This window comes from Artemia sp. Qi Xiang Cuo, chromosome 21 (assembly GCF_049724085.1).
Source record: "Artemia sp. Qi Xiang Cuo chromosome 21, ASM4972408v1, whole genome shotgun sequence".
In the NCBI taxonomy this organism is placed as follows: domain Eukaryota; kingdom Metazoa; phylum Arthropoda; class Branchiopoda; order Anostraca; family Artemiidae; genus Artemia; species Artemia sp. Qi Xiang Cuo.
In genome coordinates, this window is record NC_142814.1 from 22,530,251 (window position 1) to 22,546,388 (window position 16,138).

General features: G+C 32.2%; 1 protein-coding gene across 2 annotated transcripts in view; it reads right to left on the minus strand.

Moving 5' to 3' along the window:
* Khc-73 (Kinesin heavy chain 73) overlaps positions 1-16,138 on the minus strand; it is a 300,519-nt gene that overhangs the window by 176,122 nt on the left and 108,259 nt on the right. The gene's annotated exons all lie outside the window — the stretch shown is intronic.

Here is a 16,138-nt window from a genome sequence, read left to right on the forward strand (position 1 = left end):
GGGATTTTTCCGTTAACTCACTACTACTACTTTCTTTACTTGTAATTTCGTTAGGTCGCCACCACAAACGTACTAGTTCTGGAAATAGTTTATTTAATTCATAAAATTTAATTTAAGAACAAGTCAATTAAATAAAAAAATTAACATCACTTAGAAATTCATTTTAAAACGTAATTTTTAATTTAGAAATGATTAACAAAATTGATTAAAAAAATGTAATTAAAATGTAAATAATTAAAAAAAATTTAATCACATAAAATTTAACTAAAAAAGAGGGGGCAATTTTTGTCCGTATTGAATAAATGGAAGATTTAAGCAAAGTGGTAATGAATCGACAAAAAAGTCCTAAAAATTCTTAAAGTGGTGACTTTCCCCAGGGCAGTCATGGGCTGTAAAGGTTGGGCAAAATCCTGGCTGTATCCACAGTGGAGAGTACGAATTTGACAAGCTTGAAACTTGACGATTACATAACACATCGCATAAGGATTCAGTGATATATTCTGCTTTTTAGTAACATCTTTCTTTTTAATATAGAGATAACAAAAGGTAGCAACTTCATTTTGTAATTTTCCAATACTTTTAGAACCTTACATTCATTTTAGTATAGTACTTACAACATTTCCGGGATGTTCCACTCATTCCTTGAATTATAGGTCTCCATTTTTTTTTTTTTTTTTTTCAAGCCAGGCAAATCGTTCCTTCGTATTTCCAGTCTTAAGTAATCTGCCTCGCGATCGTAAACACAAAGTACTTCACGCTTCCAGACTTTTATTCAACAGAATTTTACGGTCCCAAAGGATAGATTTTGACCTATAGCCTTAGTAAAAGGCAGGTTTTCAGTTAGATCAACACGGAAAAATTCGATAATACACTGGATCTCCTAAGAAAACACTTGGAGGCCTAAAAGGAAACATCGTCATTGATCCACGCGATAGTTTGATTTACAGGGAAAAAACAATAAATCACGTCCCTAATGTAGGGATCGCACTAATAGGCCTGCTCTACCATTTCTATGGCGTTAACCAGTTAATGAACAGATATATGATTTTCAGGGAATCGTAAAAATGTCCCCAAAGTCCCAAGAGATCCAAAAAGTTCCTTTTCTAATAACAGAAATCGTTATTTCCTCTCTAATTTCCTTTTTTCATTAGACCTACAAAATTTCATTGCTTACGGTTATAGGTATCTCGATTCCTCGTTTAAAACTTGTAAGTTTTTGTAGTCGTCACGGCATCTACTCTTAATAGGTTTGATCTTCAAACAGTTCATGGTATCAAACAGTTTGTGGTAACGAACGGCAAGTAAGGAGCAACCCGGCTCAATGGTAGCCGAAACTCTAGAAAACGGGTTTTTGATACCAATAGATACATCAAAAGAATCAGATTTCAATGCTGAATTCAAATACATAACTTTTATCAAGTTTAGTCCTACCCATCAAAAGTTAGGCGGCTGATTTTGGCTGATTTTCGAAAAAAAGGGGGGAGGGGGAAAGACCCCCTAAAAGGTATAAAACCTTAATGAATATCACACCATCATATTCAGCGTATCAGAGAACTATACTGTAGAGGTTTCAAACTCTCATATAAACAATTTTGAAATTTGCATTTTTTTTTTGCCTGAAGAAAGATCACGGAAGTGTGGTCATTTGTCTTTTTGGGTTTTTTTTCCTCCAGGGGTGATCGTATCGACCCAGTGGTCCTAGAATATTGTGGGAGGGCTCATTCGAACAGAAATTAAAAGTTCTAATTCCCTTATTAAGTGACCAAAAAATGGAGGGTAACTAGACCCCTTCACCTGTTAATTTTTTCCCAGATCACCTGATCAAAATTTTCAGAGAGCAATTTTGTTCAGAAGAGTTGAAATATGAGATCTTGGGCCCATAGAATGAGCTGGTCCCCCAATCTCCCCGGGGGGAGGCTTGAATGCTCTGTGTTTTACCCAATCCTATTATATAAGATGGGTTGTTAGAAAACATACATGAGTTTTAAGGGGGGATTTTTTCTGGTAGTAGGGGGGTTGGTGTTTCGGGGGTTATTTGGGAAGATCTCTACATGAAGGAAGTTTTCATGGGGGAAGGGACATTGCTATGAAGGGGGCGCCGGATTTCCCAGCATTATTTAAAAAAAAGATCAGAATTTAAATATAAAAAAACAAGTTCCCGAACTGAAAATAAGGAGTAACATCTAAACTTAAAAGGAACAGGAAATATTACGTGTATGATTGGGTTCACCCCCTAGTCAATACCTCGCTCTTTAAGCCAAAGATTTTTTAGTACTTTCCTAAGAGCTATTTATTGTAAATAACGGGCTTTGTGATTAAGAGGTCATTTTTAAATAATTGGAACAAAATTCGAACTTTAGTTTAAAGAGCGAGGTATTGACTAGGGGGCGAGCCCCCTAACATACGTATTAAAAATATATGAATATAGAAGATCGTTACGTAAGTTAATTCGTAAGTTACGTATATTTATTACTAATAAAAACGTTCGTAAATAAAATTCAACAAGTTTCGAGAAAGCCATTTAACCAAATAAAATTAAAATTAATATATAAATTTTGTTTTAATTATTCATGTACGGTGAGCCAAAATCAAAACTTGCATTAATTCAAAAACGTTCAAAAATTAAATTTAAAAAAAACAAGTTTTATAACAGAAAGTAAGGAACGACGTTAAAACTTAAAACGAACAGAAATTATTTCGTATATGAAAGGGGCTGTCCCCTCCTCAACGCCTCGCTCTTTATGGTAGTTTGACTTTCTTACAACTCTTATTTTTTTTAAACAATAAAAAACTTTAGCGTAAAGAGCGGGGCGTTGAGGAGTGGACAGCCGCTTTCATATACTGAATAATTTCTTTTCGTTTTAAGTTTTAACGTCGTTCCTTACTTTCAGTTAAAAAAAACTTGTTTTTTTTTTATTTAACAACTGTAAGGAGCAACACGGCCGAATAGTAACCAGAACTCTAAAAAACGGTGATATCAATAGATACATCAAAAGAATCGGCTTATTACGCTGATTCCAAATATACAAGATTCATTAAGTTTATTATCACCCATCAAAAGCTAGGGGTGGTCCTCGATACTCCCGAGGGGGCTCCTTAGATTGGAAGTTGAAAGTTCTATTACCCTTTTTAAGAGTTTAAAGTGATTGGAGGGTAAAAATACTCCCTCCCTAGTCCTTATTTGCTACTTGCCTTCCCCCAACCTCAAAAACATTCAATCAAAAGTTCGAGATAACCATTTGGTCCAATCCTAGGGCTAGGACTAAAATAATACAAATTGACAACTGTTCGAACATATCTTATAATGGAAAAGGGAGGCTTGTTTAATATTCAGAAACGGAAAATGAATGAACTTCTAGAGGTTTTGCGAGTTCAGGACGCAAGAACAGGTTTGAAAATTGATATCAAGAAGACTAAGTCGCTAATACTGGGAATAAGTGAAGGTGAAGAGGTGATGTTAGGCAACAAGAAGATCAATTCAGTCGACAGCTTCACTTAGCTAGCTAGTATTTTTTTTTTTGTAAAGACGGTGGGCGCAGTGAAGATGTTAAAAGCAGAATAACCAAGGCCCAGGGTGTTTTTTTCACGCTTGAAAAAAGTTTGGAAGAATAGGAAGAAAAGTCCGCGAACCAAGATTAGGATATTGGAAGTTATAGTGATGACAGCGGTCAAAGAATGGTTTTGAAGCGTGTACGTTCCGAAAAACTGAGGAGGATTTGTTACATGTTTTCCAGAGAAATTGCCAACGGATTGTTTCGGGTACCCAACTGACTGACCGTATCTCAAACAGTAAGCTATGCGAAAAATGCGGTTCAATCCGGCTTTCTAGAGCTATAATGACAGAATGGATGAGAAGATTAGGACACGTTCTGCGAATGAAGGATGATAGATTGCCAAAGATTGTCCTTGTCGGCCAACCATCTAGGGCCAAACAAGTAGAAAGGGGGGTCCGACTCGTGACAGCACCACGTGGTTTATGGTTTTCTCACTGAGAATGAAAAAACAGGAATTTTCTCACTTGAAAAAAAATGAATTTTCTCAATTTGATGTATTTTTTCTTTGACGGTTATGTGTGTTGGTCAATTTATTTGATGTTTTTTATGAATTTCAAAGTCAATTCATGTGTGTTTTATGTTTTTTGTCAGTGAGAATCAAAAAACAGAGACTTTCTCACATTTATGGCTGTCTACATCAATACATGTCTGTTTGATGGTTTCTTTCACTGAGACTAAAAAAACAGGAAATTTCTCACATTGATGGATGTTTTCTTGGACGATTATGGGTGTTGGTCAATTTATTTGATGTTTTTCATGGATGTCAACAGCAATTTATGTCTGTTTTACGGTTCGTTGTCAGTGAAAATGAAAAAACAGGAACTTTCTCACTTTAATGGATGTCAACAGCAATTCATGTATGTTTTATGGTTCATTGTCAGAGGGAATGGAAAAACAGGAACTTTCTAACTTTGATGGATGTTTCAAAGTTAATTTATTTGCTGTTGTTTGTCCAGGTGTAATGACAATGGGTGATTTACATAATCTGTGGGGGAAATATTGATTTACGAAAGGGGAATTAAGAAAAAAACATGGCTTCATTGTTGTTTGGCGAACCTAGCCTGATAAATAGATTTACATAATTAGCGGGGGAATGTATTGATTCAAGAAAGGGGGATTAATAAACAAATTTGTCTTATTTGATCTTTAGGCGAAACCAACCTGAGAACATGATTTAAATAATTACTATTGGACTGTATTGATTCACAAAGGGGGAATTAAGAAACATTATGGTTTCTTTAATCTTTAGGCCTGAGGGATTTATTTATTATTTGATGTTTTTCATGGATGTCAACAGTAATTCATGTCTGTTTTATGGTTTTTGTCAGTGAGAATGAAAAAACAGGAATTTTCTCACTTGAAAAAACATGAATTTTCTCACATTGATGGTTGTTTATTTGATGGTTATGTGTGTTTGTCAATTTATTTGATGTTTTTCATGGATGTCAACAGCAATTCATGTCTGTTTTATGGTTTTTGTCAGTGAGAATGGAAAAACAAGAATTGTCTCACTTTGATGGATATCAAGAGTAGTTCATATCCGTTTTACGGTTTTGTCTGTGAGAACTACAAAAAAGGTACTTTCTCATTGATATGGACTTTAAGGGCAATTTATGTATGCTTTATTTTTGTGGTCAGTAAGAATTAACATGCTTGACCTTTCTCACTTTGATGGATTATAACTTTTTTTACATAATTTATTCAAGGATTATCGATCGAGTCTAATGGGGGTCAAGGTCAATCGATCTGTTGTTGTTTGGCCACGTGTAATGACATGAAGGGTGATTTACATAATCGCTCGGGGAATTATTGATTTATGACATTGGGGGGTGATTTACATAATCACTAGGGACAATGTATTGATCTAGTACTCGAGGGGGAAGTGAATTTCCGAGAACTTGATTTACATAATCGGTGGGGGAGAATGTATTGATTTACGAAAGGGGAATTAAGAAACAAACATGTCTTCTTTGATCTTTAGGCTAACCTAACCTGAGATCTTGATTTACATAATCAGCGGGGGAATTATTGATTCAGGAAAGGGGAATTAAGAAACAAACATGGCTTCTTTGATCTTTAGGCGAACCTAACCTGAGAAATTGATTTACATAATCGGCGGGGGAATTATTGATTCACGAAGGGGAATTAAGAAACAAACATGGCTTCTTTGATCTTTATGCTAACCTAACCTGAGAAATTGATTTACATAATCGCTAGGGGACCGTATTGATTCACGAAGGGGGAATTAAGAAACATTATGGCTTTCTTTAATCTTAGGTCTGAGGGATAAACGTTCTTTAGGTCAGAGAGAAAAATTAATATTCTATTTTTAAATAGGGCTTCTTTGATCTTTACTGGCAGGAATTAGAAATGATATCACTTGTTATCTTGGAATTATGCGGGAGTCTAAAGAGATAGAAATTCTGCTTTTAAATACGGCTTCACTGAGCTTTAAGTCGGAGAGATAAATTGATATTCTAACGAAACCTTAATAGTGTAGCTAGGAACATTTATGAGATGAAGAGATTAACGTAGGAAAGGGTTTCCTAGAAATTTCAAATGTGACAGCGCAGGGATGCCAAAAACAAAAGGAACACGCTGAGATTACGTTTCGGGATTATTTGGGTGAAACGGTTTTAGACATTTTAGGGAATTATTTCGGCGAAACAGTTAGAGACATTTTAAAAGATGATCTTAGAAAAGGTTTTAGAAGAGGTTTTGAGTGTGGTCGTTATAATACACAAGTTCTATTTGAACAGTGTCGTGAGGTCCTCTACCCCAAACCCAAAGGGCCCCGGTCCCCCTAATGCCCCTCGGGCCCCCAAAGACTACCGGAACCCCATCCCCCCCCCATTTTTTAAAAATAATTTTTGAATTTTTTTAACATGGTATTTTTCTAACTTTCTACGTATCTTAAAATTACATGAAATATGCTTACGGCTCTAGCAATCGTACACTGTGCTTGTTCATAGACACGACGCGGCTTTCCCACTGGTACTCTATGACAGGTTATCGACACTACCTAGTTTATTGCGTGCATTAAATCAGTATTTTTTACGCAGTGGAAGGATAAACACACAATTCATATCTGTAAAAGGGTGAAGATGAATTATTCGACGAAAGTATGTGCACATGAAAAAATCATTGTCGTGTTGAATGCTGACAAGGAGAAATACCTGAACTATGATACGAGTGCAAGTGGTAACACTATTGGAAATGTATGCATGCGTTGTCATCACAGCGAGAAGTTAGATTTCTTTGGAGTACCCAAGAATTTCAATCGTGTAAACGGTGGATATGCGAGAGTAACATTACCAGAGAAATTAGTGCTCAAAGAGAATGCAAACTTAAAAATAATTGTCGAGTGATTGTCTCTTCTAAGAATTTTTCTTAGAAGATAGAAAAGTTCAAGTTCTCTTCTAAATTTTAGCAAAGAACATAATTCAATTCTAATTTCTCCTGAGAAATTTTTCCATAGAAGATAGGAAAAGTTATACTATTATTGTGATTATTTTCTATGAAGATAAAAAGTTTCGCTTTAATTCTTAATTTTCTTAAATTCACTTCCGACTTTTCTCAAAGAGATGAAAAAATTTAAAATACTGTTCCAAATTTTTCATATAAGATAGAAAAGTTAAAGTTCTCTTCTGAATTTTACCAAAGAACACAATTCAATTCTAATTTCCCCAGGCAAAATAAAAAGCTTCCACTTCAGTTTGAAGCTCACCAAGACATAAAAAATTTAAAGTTCAGTTCTAAATTTTTCCATAGAAGATATGAAAAGTTATACTATGATTGTGATTATTTTCTATGAAGATAAAAAGTTACACTTTAATTCTAAATTTTCTTTAATTCAATTCCGACCTTTCCCAAAGAGATGAAAAAATTTAAAGTTCTGTTCCAAATATTTTCCCGGAAGAAGAAAAGTTCAACTTCGATTCTGAATTTTCTCAATGAAAATGAAATAAGTTATTGATCAATTCTATTTTCCCAAAATAATATAAAATTTTCCACTTAAATTCAGATCTTTCTCAAAGAGATGAAAAATTAAAAATACTGTTCCAAATTTTTCATAGAAGATAGAAAAGTTCAAGTTCTCTTCTGAATTTTATCAGTGAACATAATTCAATTCTAATTTCTCAAGAGAAAATAAAAAGCTTCCACTTCAGTTTTAAGTTCACCAAGACATGAAAAATTTAAAGTTCACTTCTAAATTTTTCCGTAGAAGATAGGAAAAGTTATACTATGATTGTGATTATTTTCCATGAAGATAAAAAGTTTCACTTTAATTCTAAATTTTCTTAAATTCAGTTCAGATTTTTCTCAAAGAGATGAAAAAATTTAAAATATTATTCCAAATTTTTCATAGAAGATAGAAAAGTTTATGTTCTCTTCTGAATTTTACCAAAGAACACAATTCAATTCAATTTCTCCAGAGAAAATAAAAAGCTTCCACAGATTATTTTTCATGAAGATAAAAAGTTTCACTTTAATTCTAAATTTTCTTAAATTCTGTTCCGACTTTTCTCAAAGATATGACAAAACTTGAAGTCCTGTTCCAAATATTTTCCCGGAAGAAGAAAAGTTCAACTTCGATTCTGAACTTTCTCAATGAAAATGAAATAATTCATTGATCAATTCTATTTAGCCAAAATAATATAAAAAGTTTCCACTTCAGTTCAAATTTTTCTCAAAGAGATGAAAAAATTTAAAATACTGTTCCAAATTTTTCTTAGAAGATAGAAAAGTTCATGTTCTCTTCTGAATTTTAGCAAAGAACATAATTCAATTCTAATTTCTCCAGAGAAAATGAAAAGCTTCCACTTCAGTTTTAAGTTCACCAGTTTTCATTTTTCAGTTTTCAGTTTTAAGTTTTCATTTTCATTGAGAAAATTCAGAATCGAAGTTGAACTTTTCTTCTTCCGGGAAAATATTTGGAGCAGAACTTTAAATTTTTCCTCTCTTTGAGAAAAGTCAGAACTGAATTTAAGAAAATTTAGAATTAAAGTGAAACTTTTTATCTTCAGGGAAAATAATCTGTGGAAGCTTTTTATTTTCTCTGGAGAAATTAGAATTGAATTATGTTCTTTGGTAAAATTCAGAAGAAAACTTGAACTTTTCTATCTTCTATGAAAAATTTGGAAGTGAACTTTAAATTTTTATGCCTTGGTGAACTTAAAAGTAAAGTGGAAGCTTTTTATTTTCTCTGGAGAAATTAGAACTGAATTATGTTCTTTGCTAAAATTCAGAAGAGAACATGAACTTTTCTATCTTCTAAGAAAAATTTGGAACAGTATTTTAAATTTTTTCATCTCTTTGAGAAAAATCTGAACTGAAGTGGAAACTTTTTATATTATTTTGGTGAAATAGAATTGATCAATGAATTATTTCATTTTCATTGAGAAAATTCAGAATCTAAGTTGAACTTTTCTTCTTCCGGGAAAATATTTGGAACAGAACTTTAAATTTTGTCATCTCTTTGAGAAAAGTCGGAACAGAATTTAAGAAAATTTTGAATTAAAGTGAAACTTTTTATCTTCATGAAAAATAATCTGTGGAAGCTTTTTATGTTCTCTGGAGAAATTAGAATTGAATTGTGTTCTTTGGTAAAATTCAGAAGAGAACATAAAATTTTCTATATTCTATGAAAAATTTGGAATAATATTTTAAATTTTTTCATCTCCTTGAGAAAAATCTGAATTGAATTTCAGAAAATTTAGAATTAAATTGAAACTTTTTATCTTCATGAAAAATAATCATAATCATGGTATAACTTTTCCTATCTTCTACGGAAAAATTTAGAAGTGAACTTTAAATTTTTCATGTTTTGGTGAACTTAAAACTGAAGTGGGAGCTTTCTATTTTCTCTTGAGAAATTAGAATTGAATTATGTTCGCTGGTAAAATTCAGAAGAGAACTTGAACTTTTCTATCTTCTATGAAAAATTTGGAACAGTATTTTAAATTGTTCATCTCTTTGAGAAAAATCTGAATTGAAGTGGAAAATTATATATTATTTTGGGAAAATAGAATTGATTAATAACTTATTTCATTTTCATTGAGAAAATTCAGAATCGAATTTGGACTTTTCTTCTTCCGGGGAAATATTTGGAACAGAACTTTAAATTTTTTCATCTCTTTGGGAAAGGTCGGAATTGAATTAAAGAAAATTTAGAATTAAAGTGTAACTTTTTATCTTCATAGAAAATAATCACAATCATAGTATAACTTTTCTTATCTTCTATGGAAAAATTTAGAACTGAACTTTAAATTTTTTATGTCTTGGTGAACTTAAAACTGAAGTGGAAGCTTTTTATTTTCTCTTGGGAAATTAGAATTGAATTGTGTTCTTTCGTAAAATTCAGAAGAGAAGTTGAACTTTTCTATCTTATATGAAAAATTTGGAACATTTTTTTAAATTTTTTCATCTCTTTGAGAAAGGTCGGAAGTGAATTTAAGAAAATTTAGAATTAAAGCGAAACTTTTTATCTTCATAGAAAATAATCAAAATAATAGTATAACTTTTCCTATCTTCTATGGAAAAATTTACAAGTGAACTTTAAATTTTTTATGTCTTGGTGAACTTAAAACTGAAGTGGAAGCTTTTTATTTTCTCTGGTGAAATTAGAATTGAATTATGTTCTTTGCTAAAATTTAGAAGAGAACTTGAACTTTTCTATCTTCTAAGAAAAATTTGGAACAGTATTTAAAATTTTTTTATCTCTTTGAGAAACATCTGAACTGAAGTGGAAACTTTTTATATTTTTCTTATGAAATAGAATTGATCAACAACTTATTTCATTTTCATTAAGAAAATTCAGAGTCGAAGTTGAACTTTTCTTCTTCCGGGAAAAGATTTGGAACAGAACTTAAAATTTTTTCATCTCATTGAGAAATGTCGGAATTGAATTTAAGAAAATTTAGAATTAAAGTGAAACTTTTTATCTTCATTGAAAATAGTCAAAATCATAGTATAACTTTTCCTATCTTCTACGGAAAAATTTAGAAGTGAACTTAAAATTTTTATTTCTTGGTGAACTTAAAAGTGAAGTGGAAGCTTTTTATTTTCTCTTGAGAAATTAGAATTGAATTATGTTCGTTGGTAAAATTCAGAAGAGAACTTGAACTTTTCTATCTTCTATGAAAAATTTGGAACAGTATTTTAAATTTTTCATCTCTTTGAGAAAAATCTGAGTTGAAGTGCAAAATTTTATATTATTTTGGGAATATAGAATTGATCAATAACTTATTTCATTTTCATTGAGAAAATTCAGAATCGAAGTTGAACTTTTCTTCTTCCGGGGAAATATTTGGAACAGAACTTTAAATTTGACTCTTTGTGAAAGGTTGGAATTGAATTTAAGAAAATTTAGAATTAAAGTGAAACTTTTTATCTTCATAGAAAATAATCACAATCATAGTATAACTTTTCCTATCTTCTACGGAAAAATTTAGAAGTGAACTTTAAATTTTTTATGTCTTGGTGAACTTAAAACTGAAGTGTAAGCTTTTTATTTTCTTTGGTGAAATTGGAATTGAATTGTGTTCTTTGGTAAAATTCAGAAAAGAACTTTAACTTCTCTATCTTCTCTGAAAAACTTTTCCTGCTAGTAGTATCATTATCCTTAAATTCTTTTTCTTACATCTCTGACCTTTTTAATAGATTTTCTGAACGTTTGACGTTCTAGCATATCCTAAAAATGATGAACACTTAACAAAATAATGCATAAGATATTTTTAACGAAATAACGACATGTAGAATATTAATATAAATAAATGTTAAATACATTATTATACATTATTAGTACACTTGCGCATCACTTTCCGTCAATTCATCTTTATATTCATTGATGATATTGTCTGCTAATGTCCTTTTTATTTTGCCTGCAATTTCACTGTCTATTGTCACATTAGTTTCACATAGATAGCAGTTTTGACACATTGACAAGATATGATTTATGATGTTGGTGCAGCTGTATGCATGTCTTCTTTTTCCCTTTGCTTTCATTCGAATGCTAACACCGGAAAGATAGCGATAAGAATAGTATAACTTTTCCTATCTTCCATGGAAAAATTTAGAACTGAACTTAAATTTTTTATGTCTTGGTGAACTTAACACTGATGTGGAAGCTTTTGATTTTCTCTGGTGAAACTAGAATTGAATTAAGTTATCTGGTATAATTAAGAAGAGAATTTGAACTTTTCTATCTTCAATGAAAAATTTGGAAGAGAATTTAAAATTTTTTCATCTTTTTGACAGAAATCTGAACCGAAGTGGAACATTTTTATATTATTTTGGGAAAATAGAAACGACCAATAACTTATTTCATTTTTATTGAGGAAATTCAGAATCGAAGTTGAACTTTTCTTCATTCGGGAAAATATTTGGAATAGAACTTTGAATTTGACTCTTTGAGAAAGGTCGGAATTGAATTTAAGAAAATTTAGAATTAAAATGAAACTTTTTATCTTCATGGAAAATAATCACAATCATAGTATAACTTTTCCTATCTTCTATGGAAAAATTTAGAAGTGAACTTTAAATTTTTTATGTCTTGGTGAACTTAAAACTGAAGTGAAAGCTTTTTATTTTCTCTGGTGAAATTAGAATTAAATTGTTTTCTTTGGTATAATTCAGAAGAGATCTTGAACTTTTCTATCTTCTATGAAAAATTGAGCCTGCTAGTAGTATCTTTATCTCTAAAATTCTTTTTCTTACATCTCTGACCTTTTTAATAGATATTCTGAACGTTTGACATTCTAGCATACCCTAATAATAATGAATCGAATGCATAAGATATTTTTAATGAAATAACGACATGTAGAATATTAATATAAAAATACGTTAAATACATTATTATACATTATTAGTACAACTTGCGCTTCACTTTCCGTCAATTGATCTTTATATTCATTGATGATATTGTCTGCTAATGTCCTTTTTATTCTGCCTGCGATTTCACTGTCTATTGTCACATTATTTTTACAAAGATAGCAGTTTCGACATATTGACAAGATATGATTAATGACACTATTACAGGAGTATGCCTGTCTTCTTCTTGTTCTGTTTAAAATACTAATACCGGAAATATGATGATAGGATGTATCAACAGGTAATATGTTACCAGCAACGGTAGCAAAGAGTTGTCCCCGATCATCGACAATTATTTTTAAGTTTGCATTCTCTTTGAGCACTAATTTCTCTGGTAATGTTACTTCCGCATATCCCCCGTTTAGAAGATTGAAATTCTTGGGTACTCCAAAGAAATCTAACTTCTCGCTGTCATGACAACGCATGCATACATTTCCAATAGTGTTACCACTTGCACTCGTTTCATAGTTCATGTATTTTTCCTTGTCAGCATTCAACACGACAATGATTTTTTCATGTGCACATGCTTTCGTCGAATAATTCATCTTCACTTTTTTACAGATATGAATTGTGTGTTTATCCTTCCACTGCGTAAAAAAATACTGATTTAATGCACGCAATAAACTAGGTAGTGTCGATAACCTGTCATAGAGTACCAGTGGGAAAGCCACGTCGTGTCTATGAACAAGCGAAGTGTACGATTGGTAGAGCCGTAAGCATATTTCATGTAATTTTAAGATACGTAGAAAGTTAGAAAAATACCATGTTAACAAAATTCAGATATTTTTTTATAAAAATGGGGGGGGGATGGGGTTCCGGTAGTCTTTGGGGGCTCGATGGGCATTAGGGGGACCGGGGCCCTTTGGGATTGGGGTAGAGGACCTCACGACACTGTTCAAATAGAACTTGTGTATTATAACGACCACACTCAAAACCTCTTCTAAAACCTTTTCTAAGATCATCTTTTAAAATGTCTCTAACTGTTTCGCTGAAATAATTCTCTAAAATGTCTAAAACCGTTTCACCCAAATAATCCCGAAACGTAATCTCAGCGTGTTCCTTTTGTTTTTGGCATCCCTGCGCTGTCACATTTGAAACTTCCAGGAAACCCTTTCCTACGTCAATCTCTTTATCTCATAAATGTTCCTAGCTACACTATTAAGGTTTCGTTAGAATATCAATTTATCTCTCCGACTTAAAGCTCAGTGAAGCCGTATTTAAAAATAGAATTTCTATCTCTTTAGACTCCCGCATAATTCCAAGATAACAAGTGATGTCATTTCTAATTCCTGACAGTAAAGATCAATGAAGCCCTATTTAAAAATAGAATATTAATTTTTCTCTCTGACCTAAAGAACGTTTATCCCTCACCCTAAGATTAAAGAAAGCCATAATGTTTCTTAATTCCCCCTTCGTGAATCAATACATTCCCCTAGCGATTATGTAAATCAATTTCTCAGGTTAGTTTAGCCTAAAGATCAAAGAAGCCATGTTTGTTTCTTAATTCCCCTTCGTGAATCAATAATTCCCCCGCCGATTATGTAAATCAATTTCTCAGGTTAGTTTAGCCTAAAGATCAAAGAAGCCATGTTTGTTTCTTAATTCCCCTTTCGTGAATCAGTAATTCCCCCGCAGATTATGTAAATCAAGTTCTCAGGTTAGGTTAGCCTAAAGATCAAAGAAGACATGTTTGTTTCTTAATTCCCCTTTCGTAAATCAATACATTCTCCCCCACCGATTATGTAAATCAAGTTCTCGGAAATTCACTTCCCCCTCGAGTACTAGATCAATGCATTGCCCTTAGTGATTATGTAAATCACCCCCCATGTCATAAATCAATAATTCCCCGAGCGATTATGTAAATCACCCTTCATGTCATTACACGTGGCCAAACAACAACAGATAGATTGACCTTGACCCCCTTTAGACTCGATCGATAATCCTTGAATAAATTATGTAAAAAAAGTTATAATCCATCAAAGTGAGAAAGTTCGAGCATGTACATTCTCACTGACAAAAACCATAAAACAGACATAAATTGCTTTTGACATCCATAAATGTAATAAAGTTCCTGTTTTTTCATTCTCACAGACAAAAACCATAAAACAGACATAAATTGTTGTTAACATCCATAAATATGAGAAAGTTCCTGTTTTTTCATTCTCACTGACAAAAACCATAAAACAGACATGAATTGCTGTTGACATCCATGAAAAACATCAAATAAATTGAACAACACACATAACCACCCAAGAAACAACCATCAATGTGAGAAAATTCATGTTTTTTCAAGTGAGAAAATTCCTGTTTTTTCATTCTCACTGACAAAAATTATAAAACAGACATGAATTACTGTTGACATCCATGAAAAACATAAAATAATAAATAAATCCCTCGGGCCTAAAGATTAAAGAAACCATAATGTTTCTTAATTCCCCCTTCGTGAATCAATACATTCCCATAGCGATTATTTAAATCATGTTCTCAGGTTAGGTTAGCCTAAAGATCAAAGAATCCATGTTTGGTTATCAATCCCCCTTTCGTAAATCAATACATTCTCCCCCACCCATTATGTAAATCAATTTCTCAGGTTAGGTTAGCCAAACAACAATGAAGCCATGTTTGTTTCTTAATTCCCCTTTCGTGAACCAATATTTCCCCCACCGATTATGTAAATCACCCCATTGTCATTACACCTGGACAAACAACAGCAAATAAATCGACCTTGAAACATCCATCAGTGAGAAAATTCCTGTTTTTTCATTCTCACTGACAACGAACCATAAAACAGACATAAATTGCGGTTGACATCCATAAATGTGATAAAGTTCCTGATTTTTCATTTTCACTGACAACGAACCGTAAAACATACATGAATTGTTGTTGACATAAATGAAAAACATCAAATAAAGTGACCAACACACATAAACATCCAAGAAAACAACCATCAATGTTATAAAATTCCTGTTTTTACATTCTTAGTGACAAAAACAATAAAACATACAAAACTTGATGTTAACATCCATAAATGTGAGAAAGTTCCTGTTTTTTCATTCTCACTGACAAAAACCATAAAACAGACATGAATTAACGTTGACATTCATGAAAAACCTCAAATAAATTGACCAACACACATAACCGTCCAAGAAAACATCCATCAAAGTGAGAAAATTAATGTTTTTTCAAGTGAGAAAATTCCTGTTTTTTCATTCTCAGTGAGAAAACCATAAACCACGTGGTGCTGTCACGAGTCGGACCCCCCTTTCTACTCAAACAAAAAGCAGGTCGCGCCCGAATAGAGTGGGAGGATGTCGCAAGGAAAGATTTAAGGGAAATGGGAACTTCTTGGGAGGGTGTAAAGAGCGAGGATTTGAACCGACTAGGATGGGAGAAGCAGCATGCGTAGCTGTGTTAGTCTCGGACGGCTTAGTGCTGCAACAGCACGAAACTATATTTGTCTTAAACCATATTGAAAAGATAAACAAAATCAAATCAAAAATTTGATATATAACGATATTAATTCTTAAAAGATCCATCAGTTCAAGATTTTATTTCACTTTAATTTTATTTCCATTTTCAATGCTGTAGGAACTGGAAAAGAAAATATTTGTAATATTGTTTATTTAATTTCTGTTTGTTTTGGGTTTCGTTTATACTTCAGTAGCAAAATATTTATTTTTTTTAAGCTTGATTTGCATATTCAACCTAAGCAT